The sequence below is a fragment of the Phoenix dactylifera genome, unplaced genomic scaffold (genome assembly GCF_009389715.1).
Source record: "Phoenix dactylifera cultivar Barhee BC4 unplaced genomic scaffold, palm_55x_up_171113_PBpolish2nd_filt_p 000267F, whole genome shotgun sequence".
Lineage (NCBI taxonomy): Eukaryota > Viridiplantae > Streptophyta > Magnoliopsida > Arecales > Arecaceae > Phoenix > Phoenix dactylifera.
The window spans coordinates 563,332-573,944 of NW_024067755.1; the positions used below are offsets into that span (position 1 = coordinate 563,332).

The 10,613-nt window shown below is 37.3% G+C and overlaps 1 non-coding gene across 1 annotated transcript; it reads right to left on the reverse strand.

Moving 5' to 3' along the window:
- Positions 1-8,987: 8,987 nt before the first annotated feature.
- On the reverse strand, positions 8,988-9,096 carry LOC120105369. The gene has a single exon (XR_005507736.1). It is a non-coding gene; the product is annotated as a small nucleolar RNA R71 (small nucleolar RNA).
- Positions 9,097-10,613: the final 1,517 nt, after the last annotated feature.

Sequence of the window (10,613 nt, forward strand, 5' to 3'; positions counted from 1 at the left end):
ATTGGAAGATCAATCGGGACCTCAAAAAGATTTTCTAGGGTTTTGGAGGTTTTTGTTTGAAAGAGAGTTTGAATATTGAAAATGCTCTAAGGGGTATGAAACATTTCAGGTTCAACATTTCAGAGAGAGAGAGTCCTTAGAATCCGTTTCAAATAGTTCTACTTTAGGCGACTCATTCAACTTATGAGTCGTCTCCTGTAGATTAGGAGTCGACTCTTTTAACTTAAGAGTCGTCTCCTGTAGGTTAGGGGTCGACTCTTTTAACTTAAGAGTTATCCTTTACTACATGAGTCGACTCCTCATTTACATGAGTCGTCTCCTCAGACAGTTCAAGAGACAATTTTTTTTTAAATATGACTTAAAAATCAATTGTAAACCATATATTAAATCAACTAAAATTCAACCAATAATAGTCAATCAAAATATGCAATTTATCATCCATAATCAGTCATCAAAAAGGATCACAAATGCATAATTCACCTCTAAATTTACAAAAGACTTCTTCATTAAGAGGTTTAATGAAAATATTTGCAATTTGTTTATCAGTATTTATAAATTTCATTTTTATATCTTCATGTTGAGCATGATCTCTTATGAAATAATGTCTGATTTCTATATGTCTAGATCTTGAGTGTTGTATGAGATTTTTGGTCAGATTTATGGCACTAGTGTTGTCACACCTTATAGAAATTTTATTTTGTTTTATGCCATAATCCTCGAGTTGTTGCTTAATCCATAGGATTTGGGCACAGCAACTTCCTGTAGCAATATATTCAGCCTCAGCTATAGATAGTGCTACGGAATTTTGCTTCTTGCTAAACTAAGAGATTAAGTTTGTTCCAAGAAATTGACAAGTTCTACTTGTACTTTTTCTATCTAATCTACAACCAGCAAAATCAGCATCTGAATATCCAATTAAGTCAATTGTAGATGTCTTAGAATACTATAAACCTAAATGTTGTGTTCCTTTTAAGTATCTTAATATCCTTTTAACAGCAATTAAATATGATTCTTTAGGATTTACTTGATATCTTGCATACATACAAACATTATGCATTAGATCAGATCTACTTGCTGTAAGATAAAGTAAAGATCCAATCATTCCTCTATACAGCTTTGAATTAAAGGATTTACCATGCTCATCTTTTTCTAATTTATAAGAGAGGCTCATAGGAGTACTTAATGATTTTGAATCTTCCATACCAAACTTCTTTAAGATTTTCTTTGTATATTTGCTTTGGCAGATGAAGATTCTATCTCTTGTTTGCTTGATTTAGAGTCCTAGAAAAAAGTTGAGTTCACCCATCAAACTCATCTCGAACTCACTTTGCATGAGCTTAGCAAATTCTTCACATAAACTTTCATTAGTAGCACCAAATATAATATCATCAACATATATTTGAACAATCAGAATATCAGCATTTTTCTTTTTAATAAATAGAGTTTTATCAATATTTTCTCTTGAAAAATTACCCTTTATTAAAAAGTTGCTTAATCTATCATACCAAGCTCTAGGAGCTTGCTTCAAGCCATAAAGTGCTTTGTTCAATTTAAAAATATGATCTAGAAGTTTATAATTTTCAAATCCGGATGGCTGTTCTACATAAACTTCTTCAGTTATAAAATTATTTAGAAATACATTTTTGACATCCATCTGAAATAATTTAAAGTCCATAAAGCATGCAAATGCAAGTAATAGCCTAATAGCTTTAAGTCTAGCTACAGGTGCAAAAGTTTCATCAAAATCTATTCCTTCTTCTTGATTATGTCCTTTAGCAACTAATCTAGCCTTATTTCTAATTACAATTCCATCTTCATTTAATTTATTTCTGAAAATCCATTTTGTCCCAATTGTAGAAATATTTTCAGGCCTTCTAACTAAATTTCAAACATTGTTTCTTTCAAATTGATTTAGTTCTTCTTGCATTGCCATTAACCAATTGTTATCTTTTTCAGCTTCTTCAAAAAATTCTGGTCCTATTTGAGAAACAAATACAAGATGATTACAAACATCTCTAATAGAAGATCTAATCCTAATGCCTTGTGAAGGATCACCAATTATTAAGTCTCTAGGATGACTTTGTGCATACCTCCATTCTTTTGGTAGACTAGTTTTATCTTTAGGCATTTGATTTCTTCTCCTTGATTTTCATCATGTTCTGAATTTTCAGATGCAGAAACATCCTTTAAGGTTAACTCTTTGATTTGTTTGTTGAGTTCTTCTACATCATCATCGAGATCTACATTCTTTCTTGAAGAAGGATCATTAGATTCATCAAAGATAACATGTATTGACTCTTCTACGACTAGAGTTCTCTTGTTGAATATTCTATATGCTTTACTTGATGAAGAATATCCAAAAAAAATAGCTTCATCTGATTTGGAATCAAACTTTCCCAAGTTGTCCTTACCATTATTTAGAACAAAACAATTGCAACCAAAAACATGAAAGTGGTTTCTTATTTTTCAAAAGTTCATAAGAAGTTTTCTTTAGAATAGACCTAATAGTAACTCTGTTAAGAACATGACAGGCTATGTTTATAGCTTCAGCCCAAAAATACTTAGGTAAGTTACTTTCACATAACATTGTCCTAGCCATTTCAGTAAGAGTTCTATTCTTTCTCTCTACAACTTCATTTTGTTGTGGTGTTCTTGGTGCAGAAAAATTATGATCAATACTATTTTCAGTACAGAAATTTTTAAAGTCGTGATTTTCAAATTCAGTTCCATGATCACTTCTAATCTTGATGGTTTGCAGTCCATATTCATTTGAAATCTTTTTATACAGTTTAGTAAAAGCTGAAAATGCTTCATTTTTGTGTGCCCAAAATAAAACCTATGTGTATCTAGAAAAATCATCCACAATAACAAAGCCATAAAGTTTTTCACTTAGACTTGCAGTTCTAGTTGGTCCAAGTAAGTCCATATGCAGAAGCTCTAAGGGTCTATTTATAGAGACAACATTTTTAGATTTGAAAGAAGCTCTGGTCTGTTTTTTTAGTTGGCATGCAAAGCAGATTTTATCTTTTTCAAATGATAATTAAGAATTAAGTGATTTAGAATTGTGAATTGAAATCTAATTAACATTGCATAAATCTTGAGGGTATTTGGGTTAGCTCAAATCAAGTTTTAACGAACTGGGTTAGACTTAGGGTTAAAATCAAAGATGGACTAATTGGAGTAATTGATCATGTTGCCTAAGGTGACAAGCCAAGAGGGGGGGGGGGGTGAATTGGTTTTTCTTGATTTTCGATTCTTTAATTATGTTAATTGATGAGTGAGTGATTTAGTTAATAGAGATTAAATGCAAGTAGTGAAGTTAGAACAATACATAATACAAACAACAAGAAGTATAGTGGTTCGGTGCTCTCCTATGCACCTACGTCCACTCCCCAGGCGACCCCTTGGGAATTCACTATAATCCCGCGGATTACAGTTGGATTGTTTTCCGGGCTCACAATCCAAAAACCTTTACACTTTGGTTTTTCGGGATCACCAAGAACCTATGTTGGTTTTACGGGCTCACCAACGAACCTTCACAATTGGTTTTACGGGTTTACCAACAACCTACGTTGGTTTTACGGGCTTACCAACAACCTACGTTGATTTTTCGGGCTTACCAATAACCTACACCATTGGTTTTACGGACTCACCAACAAACCTTTACCGTTGGTTTTACGGGCTCACCAACAAACCTTTACAAGGTGATTAAAAAGAAAGAAGAATGTTGAAACTCCTAGATGAGCAAATATAACATTTATAAGCTACAAAGAAGAGTTTAGAATATAGTTATCGCTTTAATAAGGCTCTTCTCTTCTTTGTCAAGATTGCTTCACTCTTCAAGGGTTGGTGGAGCTCTTAATGTCTCTTGGAATCTGCTCAACCACTTCCTTTTGGCTCTTTGAATGAAGCAATTGAATGAAGCTTGCCTTGCTAGGGTTTTCTCTTGAATGCACTTAATGTCTTTTCAAAAGCTTGCTTCCTCTGATGAATACTCCCTCTTAAATACTTCTCCAACCTCCAAATAGTCCTTCCTGACCGTTGGATTGAAGAAACTAGCCGTTTATAGCCGTTGGGAGTCCAAAAAGCACTTCTGCACAACTAGCCGTTATGCTTCTGCCTGTGCTTGGGTCGACCCAAACTTTCCTGGGGTCGACCCAAACCACTGTTCATCAGACTTGGGTCAGCTCAAGCTTTTCTTGGGTCGGCCCTCTCAGAAAATACAGAACCTTGTATTTCAGCCTTCCTTCACTTGGGTCGACTCAACTCTTTTCGGGTCGACTCAAGGTTGGGTCGACTCAAGGTTGGGTCGACTCAAGGTGGGGTCGACTCAAATTCCATTGGGGTCGACCCTCTCAGGGATTCCAGAGACTTGTTTTCTTGAGGCTTGAAGATGGGGTCGACTCCACTTTCACTTGGGTCGACCCAAGTACTGTTCATCCATGCCATAAGTGCTAGAATGTGCCAGAATATTTCTAAAATGTGCCAGGGTCGACTCCATCTCTTCTAGGGTCGACTCCTACTATGTGCCAAGTGTTCCAAAGGCGTGCCAAATGTATCGGGGTCGACTCCAAACTAATTGGGGTCGACTCTAACCATGTTTTTCTGCACTTTGAAGTTTAGTTATGCATATTGAAACAACAATATGATATTTCAAGCAAATTACGATACAAGACACAATAGAGTTTCATACCCTTAATAGTGAAAATTACCGAATTGCCCTTTTAGGTATTTTTAACGTGAAACTTCGCCAAAATGGATTCTTAAGCTTTCTACCATTCTTTATTACAAATTTTATCTCGTTTATCAATTCTTGAGAGTGGTTTGAACCATATAGTCTTAATGTATCATGAGTGTATCAAGGGTGTGCCATTTATCAATGATGTATCGAGTTAATTTACATTTCTAATTTGATATGGCCTCAATGGTTGTGTTAATCATCAAAATAACATTATCATCCTCAATCTCCCCCTTTTTGATGATTACAAAATATTGAGTGTAAGCAAATTGGCATTCATATGAAAAGTTAGATTTAACATTCATAAAGTACTTTTGGTTCAAGAGTTTCAAAGTAGTCTTATTTAGAGTTTGTATAAATGAACCAAGAACTCCCCCTATCCTATCCAAATGGATGCCAAATGAGTTTTAGCTTTGCTCCCCCTTACTCTTGTATTTCATTAAGACAAAATTTTCAAAAGTTTGTGTCAAAGCAAGAGTTTCAAGTCATGTATCGAGGCAAGAAAAATCTCTATGATTATGTGCCAGATTCAGATTTTTTTTTTGTCAAATGTCTTCCCCTTAAGTGTATAATACATGTCTCCCCCGTAAATATATAATATATACCTTTTATATTTTCTCCTCTATACTGTTTCTGTTTATAGAATTATCTTTCTTATACAATTTGCTTCTAGTTTCTCTCTTATACTATCTCCCCCTTTTTGTCATCATCAAAAAGAATGAATAGCAATGGATAGTATTGTAATGACACAAAGATCATGAGTAAAGAAAAAATGTATTTCATCATTGATGAAAGCACAAAAGTACGAGCTACACACAGCTTGAATTAATATTATTTCCAACAAATAATGATAAAAGAGCTGCATTAATTTCATATTTTTTTATTTGGCACAAATCAGAGATAAAATGCACATTTGGTATAATTGGGTTCAGAAAGATGCATAGCCCCAAATCATACGCACCCAATCTCACTATGGCTTGGTCAAACCTATCATTCATCAAGCTCACAACCACGAGTAGCAGCCAAGCCTAATCACACTGGAGCAACACTTGGTGACCATTCAAAGGGAACGAACAATGAAACATCTAAGGCAAGACTTTCCCAGAACTACATCAACCCATGGCCTAGGGAACGATCACAGCCATCCACCCTTTTTGGCAAGCGATCAACTCTCCCATCCTTGCAGCCCGTGAAGCTTCCCAGCCGCCGTCCGGAGGAGATCGCGATCCATCCACGGCGTCCGATCCTCCATCCAACTCTTCATCGTCCGAGCACAATCCCAGCGTCCGAGCAACCCGCGCCCAGCCGCGATCACCGCCCGGCCGTCTGCCACCGCCCAGCTTCTTCCCAGCCGTCCGCTCCTCTCACACAACCAGATCTGCAACGCGTCCCAGCATCCCGTCTCCACCGTGTCACGCATCTCCCGCATCCAAACTTCCGGATTCCCAGCATCTGCACGACGTCCGCGTCCGCGATCACCTCCGGCATCCGCACGTCGTCTGCGTTCTCCTCCATAGCGGTCCACGATCATCTCCCGGACCTCCCAGCAGCCGCGATCAGCTCCAGCGCCCGAGCCCGTGATCCCAGCTCCCGTATCAAATCCCGAGCATGCCAGCCATCCCGCCGATCCCGTGAAGCGTTGCAGCAGCCAAGATCACCGCCCAGCCGTCCGCCTCCTCCATCGCGTCCGTTCTAAGCGCCGGATCCGGCCGAGATCAGCTCCTCCAACGCTTCAGCCTCACGCGCCCAAGATCCAGCCGTTTGCCTCTAAAGCATTGATCTCCAGCACATTCCGAAGATCCTTGGAGGGAGAGATTATAAAAGGATAATCGCCTGAGAGGGAGGGGAAGCTCCGATTTGAAGAAGAAAACAGAGGAGCCGGGCTGCTGCAGTAGTAAGAAAAAGAGAAAAAAAAATAGAAAGAAACAGGGGATGCCCTGCTTCTGTTATTAAAAAAAAAAAGAGTGAGAAAGAGAGAGGAAGATGGAGGGCTGATATCCTAGGTGATGGGTGAAGGGAGATCATTTGGTATACCAAATTCATGATGTAAATTCTAATCCTTTGCTTTATACGATTTATCTTTTGATTATGCCATGATTCTTATATGTTGAAAATTCTTTTATGATTTATGCTTATTGATACATGTCTTCCTCGATTATTTGATTCATCGTTGACGTTATAAGGCACGTTGAATACTTAACAAAAGAATTCATGTTATCAAGAACATACTCCATAACTAAATTTTCTGCTTATAATTCTTAAAGAAAACAAAAGAATCATAGAATTTATCGCATGAATTTGATATTATCAAAGGAGATTCTGGATCCCTGCACCATCTTAATCTATCCTAACTTCGATTCTCTATTTATTGATTTATTTTCTATTTGCAAAACATCATCTTAATCCACAAGTTTATTGTATTAATTAAATCTAAAATTACGCTAATAATCCATATTTCGTTCCCTGAGGAATCGACCTCGAACTCCCGAGTTATACTGCTTGTGCGATTCTCCTGCACTTGGGAGAACAGTTTTTCAAAAGCACCAAGTTTTTGGCGCCGTTGCCGGAGAACGGCTGAGTTATTAGCATAATTTTAGATTTAATTTTTTATCTTAGTAGTTAGTATTTTTCTTTTGAAAAAAAAAAAATTGCATCTTTACTACTATTTTTAATTCCCTGCATAGTTTGCATCAAACTCTGATATCATAGAAATTAGCCGTCTGATTTGACTCAAATTTGGTTAGCTAGTGACACATTGTTGAATAATCTGAACGGTCTGATTGACATTCTGAGACTTTTAAGACCATTAGATTAATATAAAGTCTTGCTGATTTCTGTTTTGAATTTTCTGCATTTATTTTTTAGAATCAGAATTATATTGTTATTATATCTCATTAACCCTTGTTGCTAATTAAAAATTGAAGAAAAGAAACCTTAAGAACAGATCAAAGGTGATTATTCAAAAATAAAAAAAAGAGGGAAAACCTAAAATTTCAAATTTCAAATTTCAAATTTCAGAATTCAAATTTCAAACTATAACTCATAAAATTTAAAAAAAAAGAAAGAAATAATTTGCTTGATCACCTATTCAATGAAATTTAATGTCATGCCATAAAACATTAAAAAAAAAAATCTCTTGATTGTTGCATATAGTATAAGGCATCAGCATAAAATATTCTAAGGGCTGAACCTATTTAAAAAGATAAGGTCGGGATTTCATCACTCGTCCTTAGCCCAAAAATCACTCCAGTGCATAAATGTCCCAAGCTTAACTAAAATCAACTAGACGTTGGCCCCTAAGGACATTCGAGCTCAATAGGACGAAGACCACCGAAAGTTGCACCAATTTCGCTCTGTGGCTTAGTTGATGTCTAGGCAAGCTTTGTCCCTATAAGGGAGACAATTCATCTGTTCGAGGCAAGTGGGTTTTAAGTGGGACCTTTGCGAACGCATCGTGACCCCTCCACTTACCTGGGAGCTTACCTGGTCAACTCGGTTCATTAGACCGGATTGGAGGCTTAGGTGCCCTCTTCAAACCAGTTAGGAGCTGTCTAGAAATTTAAGAAAAACATTAGAAATTGAGGTGTAATGTTTTGTTGCATGTTTGACTGTGAATAGGATTTTTATTTTAGGATGTCGTTTTAGGGTATCTTTAGTTGGTACTTATATTTATTTTTTTTATTTTTTTTAAAAAAAGAAAGAAAAAAAAGAGAGGGAATTATTTTGCATGCTAAAGTGGAATAGGGACGACACCGGTCGATTAAGTCGTACAACTTTAGATCATCCCTTAGGACATACCTCTGAAATTTCTTCGCAATATCTCACACCTTGTGAGATGGCTGATCTAAATGAAGATGCGGGGAGTCAAACCACAATCGAGAGCGAGAACCCCATGTTATGACTCTAAGACAATACCTACAACCGGCTAGGACTAGTCAGCCTTCATGCATAATTTTTCCTGATAATGTAGGACATTTTGACATCAAACCAGGGGTAATCCAATTGCTGCCCAAGTTTCATGGGTTAGAGTCCGAAAGTCCGTATCTTCATTTAAAGGATTTTGAAGAATTGAGCATTACATTTAGAGTGCCAAATGTCACCGAGAATGTCCTCAAGTTGACATTGTTTCCTTTCTCTCTAAAGGATAAGGCCAAAACATGGCTAAACTCTTTGCGACCTAGATCAATAAGAAATTGGCAAGATATGTAGAGAGAATTTTTAAAGAAGTTCTTCCCCACACAAAGGACCAACTTTTTGAAAAGACATATCAGCAACTTCCAACAAAAAGATAATGAAACATTTTATGAATGTTGGGAAAGATTTAAAGACCTTCTTCTCTCATGCCCTCATCACGGATTCGAAACTTGGAGAACCATTAGCTTCTTTTATGAAGGTTTATCTCCACAGTTGAAACAGTTTGTAGAGACCATGTGCAATGGTAGATTTTTAGAAAAACAACCTGATGAGGCATGGGAGTATTTGGATTTCCTCGCTGAGACTGCCCAACTTTGGGATAACGGAGATAGAAACAACAAGTCTTTGCCTAAGCCTACTAGCTCTGTACAGGGAGGCCTTTACAACCTCAGAACTGAGGATGATCTTCACGCTAAAATGGCAGCCCTCACTAGGAAGGTAGAAGAAATTGAGCTTAGGAAGGTTGAGCCTGTCAAAACTATAGAGCTTAGAAACGAGTGTTGTGGTATCTGCGATATGTCGGGTCATACTACTATAGATTGTCCCACCATACCGGCATTCAAAGAAGTCTTGCACGATCAAGCAAATGCTATGAACTCTTACCAAAAGCCTTATAACGATCCATACTCGAATACCTATAACCCTGGTTGGAAGAATCATCCAAAGTTTAGGTGGAGAAACAATCATCCTCAACAGTCACACCATTCAGCTCCTCCACCTGCACATCCTCCTTATGCACCATCACCTTCTCAAAAGCCAAATATCGAGGATACATTGCAATCCATACAAACTTTTCTACAAGGACAAGCTAATATCAATGCTCAAAATACTCGAAATTTTGAAGACATAAGGAACCAATTGTCAATGTTGACTACCGTCCTAAGTACCCAAGAGAAGGATAAGCTTCCAGCTCAACCCCAACCTAACCCACAAGTGCACGGTAGTAATAATACGGCTCCTTCTAGTTCACATACAGAGCATGCAAAGAGCATCATGACTTTGCGTAATGGGAAAATCATTGATCAAACTGTCCAATTGAGACCGCAAGTCACTTCTGATTCTGATGCTCCCAAAGTCGATGAAAGGGACAAAGAAGAAGTTGAGGTCCCAACTTCTACTAAGAAAGTTGAATGTCCTTTTTCTCCACCTTTTCCACAACGGTTAAAGTCGTTGCAAAAGCTCGAACCTAACTCTGAAATTCTTGAGCTTTTTAAACAAGTAAAAATTAATATACCTCTTCTTGATGCAATCAAATAAGTACCCTCATATGCCAAATTTTTGAAGGACTTGTGTACTGTTAAGCGCCGATTAAATATTAAGAAGAAGGCATTTTTAATTGAAAATGTGAGTGCTATTTTGCAGCACAACATTCTCCCTAAATATAAAGATCCAGGTTGCCCAACCATCTCATGCATCATAGGCGACTTTAGGATAGAGCGAGCATTGTTAGATTTAGGGGCGAGTGTGAATTTGTTGCCATATTCTGTATATGAGCAACTTGGTTTAGGTGAGTTGAAGCCAACCTCCGTCACTTTGCAATTAGCTGACAGGTCAGTTAAAATTCCAAGGAGGATTGTCGAGGATGTATTAGTCCAAGTAGACAAGTTCTACTTTCCTGTCGATTTTATCGTATTGGACACACATCCGGCTTCGAACTCACAGTCTCAGATTCCGGTCATTT